The sequence below is a fragment of the Hylobates moloch genome, unplaced genomic scaffold (genome assembly GCF_009828535.3).
Source record: "Hylobates moloch isolate HMO894 unplaced genomic scaffold, HMol_V3 SCAFFOLD_5, whole genome shotgun sequence".
In the NCBI taxonomy this organism is placed as follows: domain Eukaryota; kingdom Metazoa; phylum Chordata; class Mammalia; order Primates; family Hylobatidae; genus Hylobates; species Hylobates moloch.
This window is the reverse complement of record NW_026652280.1, coordinates 77,972,215-77,977,171: the sequence shown is the minus strand read 5'-3', so window position 1 is coordinate 77,977,171 and position 4,957 is coordinate 77,972,215. Positions and strand designations below refer to the sequence as shown.

The window sequence follows — 4,957 nt, the reverse complement described above, 5'->3', positions numbered from 1 at the left end:
TACCTTTTAAGCTGGAAACCTTCTGCACAGAAAAGTAAACAATCCATAAAGTGAAGAGACAACCTCTTGAATGGTATAAAAAATTTGCAAACTATTTGAAGAGAAAATCTCTTACAACTAAGAGTGCCACATATCATGTGTAGAATTAATAAAACCAGTTTAAGGTAGATTCAAATATTAAATAAAGTCTAATTGTTCTGTAAGACTCTTAAGCAATATTTTATTTTTAAAGCTGAAGACCACCAACTTTACAAAACCATTTTTGCTCTGAAGACAAAGAGAGGAAATTGACAATTGTGATAAAGTGAATTTTACCAAGATCATTTTGTCCATTTCTCAGATAATAAGTTCCATCTCATAACAAAATGACTGTGTAATGATTAACACATCTCTATCCAAAAAAGCCAGGATAGTAGAAATAAACATCTCCTATTAATAAATGGGTCAGAAGGCATTCTTTGGCATTCCCAGCCAGGCGTGGCTGCTTTTAAATTGATTGTCTGAATCTATTGATGAGCAATTTAAGAAGAGTGATGTCTTGAGAGCTCAATCAAAGATATAATGTAGGCAGTGCACAGAGAGAACATGGTATTTTTTCTGTCTTCCTGCCTCATCTGGCAGAGACAATTTCAAGACTAATTTTAGATTTTCAGTACTAATTAATGATTCAGTAAAATAAACAGGCTCTCCCTCCTCTTTGCCCCTTTTCCCTTCCCCAAACATTCAATGTCCACATAGACAGAAGCGTCCTTTATTTGTCTGGATTTTTATGGCCTCCTATAGATGAGGTATTTCCCACCATCTGGGTTGCATCTGGGCAGCCCTTTCCAGTGAACATTCATCAACCTAACTGCCTGGCTCCAAGCCATAACTGCCTCTCTTCCTTGAGATTGAGCCCAGCCAACAAAATGCCACTTTCAAGATCAAGCAAGTTCAGGGTGATTATATTTTTCCCAAGTCACATCACCTCTGGATAATTTTCAGAGCTATTTTCAGGTCTATTTTAAGGGATAAGTCGATGTCGCAATGTACATCAAGTTAATTGAGTCAATTGGATGCATGATTCCCAATGACTCCATGCTTGCCCATATTCCTGGTCTCAGAAAGCTTTTTAAAGAAAGGCACAGGGTGAGCTCTCTCAGCAGGGGATACCACAGCATTGTGGCTTCCCAGAAGAGGGTCTACCCCTCCCATCACTCCAAGCAGGATCAAAGAATCAGTCTCTTCAAAGAACAGACAGCAGACACTATGGGTGGAAGGCCACAGATGCCCTACAGATGTGGTTGGGCAATTATTTTCTAGGTTTTACCAGGCTGGTTTATAAGTCTATTTGAAAACTGAGAATGATTTTAGAGAACACCTTCTTCTATTTATCCTGGACACAGTAAAATAAATAAATGAGTGTTTACGTTATTTTCAGTGAGCGAAAACAGCTACTTACCAAGACAGACAAGACCTGCTTTAAGCAAAAGCATAAAATTCTACAACTTTGTCCTCTGTGTCCCTGCCTCCCTCTTTAAGCCCCTCTTATCCTGATTCTGGGTTCTTTGTTCTTTCCATTACCACTTGCCTGTGTTCTCATGCAGCTGTCTTTTCCTGTGACTGAAGGCGTCAGCTAAATTCTGGCCCTAACAATGACTGGCTGTGATAGTGTGAGCACTGCCTCAGAGAATCCCTCTCTGAAAAACACTGAAGTGTTTGCTTCAATCTCAAAATCTGGTCCAGTTTCCCTAATTTTGAGGATTCCTTTGCTTGACAATGCCATCTACTGTTCCTACTTTTCATTTTCTTCTCTCCTTTCACTGCTACACTGGCATAACTTCCTTCAATACCTGGCCTTGCTCTAATTCCCTCTGAGCCCCATTTCAGATATCCCTATCTGAGACTGGTGAGTTCTACCCTTACAAATCTGTTGAAACTGTGCTGGTAAGACCACATCTTCCTTCATTCTTGCCAAATCAATAGCCCCCGTTCATATTTTTCCCCCTTGAGTTCCATGTCATGTTCACTAAGTATCACCGGGTGGTGACAGCCTTGAGGATCAGGATAAGGAATTTGGATGTCATCAGGACATGAATGAACAACAAAACTGATGAAGGCTCTTGAGCAAAGAATGACATGATTGGATTTGTACTTTAGGGAGGTTCACTTGCAGATTAAGGAGGAAGGATTGAATTGGAGAGAGTCTGAAGGCAAATTATTAACAATCACTTTAAAATTGAGTGAGTCCCCACTGACCCCAAAAAATTGCCTGGAGGTAGAGATGGCATGAAAGAAGGATTCTATTGATTCTATAGATAATTAGATCTATGGATAAGTAGTATCAAAGAACAGGAGAATCCATTCTGAAGGAGGGAGCAAGGGAGGCAGGAATTGTAAAACACCACAGTCTTCTCTTCTAGTTTGCTATCCTTACACCCTTCAGTCCACAACAAGAAGTGAAAAAATAGAGATTTGTTTAGGTTTTCAGGGTTTTTTTTATACAAAAGATTTAACTACAAACTACTGCATTGGCCATAGTAATCATTTCCCCAATATCTAGCCTTAGAGAGAGACCCCAAGAATGCAGGCATGATGCCCAGAGCTGGGAACTCGAGGAGGGAGTATAATTTGCTTAGCTTCACAGTAGGAGACTCTGGCCCTGGCAGAGGAGAAACTGATTGAGTTTTGGGTGGAGAAGGGAAACTGTAATATATTTTTCTCATCTGGATGCAAGTTGAAGAGCTGCCAACATCAGCAGGGTATGGCCACCATCTTTCACAAATCCTTGAAAGAAGCTGCAGTGTCCTGTGGGTTTACACAATGCCCACTTCCTTCTGTTTCTTGCATGTTCCTCCCCAAATCGAGCCCCAAGCTATTTTTGTAAATAAAGGCTTATTGGAACAAATTCATGCACATGCATTTTCTTATCACCTACTTTTGTGCTACAATGGCAGAGTTAGATAGTTACCACAGAAATCATTTGGTTGCAAAGCCTAAAATATTTACTAGCTGATCATTTAAAGAAAATGCTTGTCAACCGCATTCTAAAAAAGTCCTAAAATGAATTTTTTGACAAAGCAACTAAATCACTTCTTTTTTTTTGGTGGGGGGAAGAGTCTCTCTCTGTCACCCAGGCTGGAGTGCAGTGGCTCAGTCTCGGCTCACTGCAACCTCCGCCTCCCAGGTTCGAGCAATTCCCCTGCCTCAGCCTCCCTAGTAGCTGGGATTACAGGCGTGTGCCACCAAGCTCAGCTAATTTTTGTATTTTTATTAGAGATGGGGTTTCACCATGTTGGCCATGCTCGTCTTGAACTCCTGACCTCAGGTGATCCACCCACCTCAGCCTCCCAAAGTTCTGGGATTGCAGGTGTGAGCCACCATGCCCGGCCACAACAGATCACTTCTCATTTACCTGTGTCATTAATTCAGGTGACATTGCAGTCAGATTGTTTTCCTTAGAGAGATTCATGGCTTTGTTTAGGATATTAGTAAACAATATTCAGGTGGTCTCTCTGAGTCAATATGATGTCCCATACTGTCAAATAGGTAACCAGGGAGAAAGTCAAGTTCCTTAGACTAACATGCCTTTTCCCCCACTCCCATCCTGAAGACTGCACAGCAAGCTCAGCAAAGCTGAGAGCTGATGTACATTGAGCTCCTGTCTGCACCTTGTAGAGCTTTACATGGAGGATTGCAGCCAATCCTCTTAGCAACTGTGTATACTGTATAGAGGAAGCTCCTATTGTTTGTGTTTCACAGTTGGTAAGATGAGGGCTCAGGGAAACTCCAGGACTTGTGCAAAGTTACCTGTTGGGCTAGAATGTTGTCTATATTTCAATTCTGAAATCTCTATTTCCCATCCATATTTTATTCTAGCAGTTGAGATATTTGAGTGACTAGCAAAGCAAGAACAAAATCTAGAGACTGAATAGACTCACAATCCAGGCTTTGCTCTTAATCTCATATTGAGATTACCAACAAATAGAAGAGGCAATAGGAATATTTCAATAGAGGACCCAAAGCTCCCAATTCTACATAATTCTGTGATGGAAGAACCACTTAAAGTGCTTTATTCATCTTAACGTATTCATGGTTATTTCAGGTAGAAAGAAAAATGGTGGCAATTTTTACTTTGCTTTAGCTCAAGTTTATCTGAATATCCCATGGTAAAAGAGGAAAAGATTGAATGTGAGATTGGCTTTATGTTACCCAATAATGTAACAAATTTAGAAATATGAAATCTGCCGGTGGTTAACCTAGAGAGACCAAGAACAGTTCAGTCTCTTCTTTTGTTCAAATCTTCCTCAAGAAGGAAGTCATGTGACAGGGAAGATGTGGAGACTGTGAAATGAGGACATAAGAGAAATTCCACTGTGTGTGTTTCCAATCTTGTGTGTGCAAAGCTCTTCATATTAAATCATTTTCAGCTGAAGGAGAATGTAAGAGGCACTTTTTAGGTTAGGTCGATGTCATTTGGAAGCCTGAAGGCAGATGGGCAGGGGAAGTGAATTGGTCCTAATGCTCAATCCTTGTAGAGCTTAGCTTGGAGGGCAGATGGAGAGGGAACAATACCTCCGAGGGGTCATTCTGTCTCCTGCACTCTTCAAATGATGAATAACAGATGCTCAAGGAGTATTTCTTTAATGATTAATGAATTAGGCTTTCACTAGAATGTCCTGGAGAACTGTGTTGAGAATAATGGCAGGGCAACCTCAAAATAAAGTGAAAATCAAGGGTGTGAGTGCTCAGTTATGTCTGCCATGATATGGAATAGGAGTGCCACATTAAGGTGCCCTTTTCCCTTCCCTTCCCTTCCCTTCCCTTCCCTTCCCTTCCCTTCCCTTCCCTTCCCTTCCCTGCCCTGCCCTGCCCTGCCCTGCCCTGCCCTCCCCTCCCCTCCGCCTCCCCTCCCCCTCCCCTCTCCTGCCCTTCCCTGCTCTCCCCTCCCCCTCCCCTCCCCATCCCCTCCCTCCCC

At 41.8% G+C, this 4,957-nt stretch overlaps 1 pseudogene; it reads left to right on the top strand.

Annotated features, from left to right (window-relative positions):
- Nucleotides 1-1,026: 1,026 nt before the first annotated feature.
- The window catches only part of LOC116467864 (macrophage-expressed gene 1 protein-like), a 15,162-nt pseudogene continuing 11,231 nt past the window's right edge, over nt 1,027-4,957 (top strand).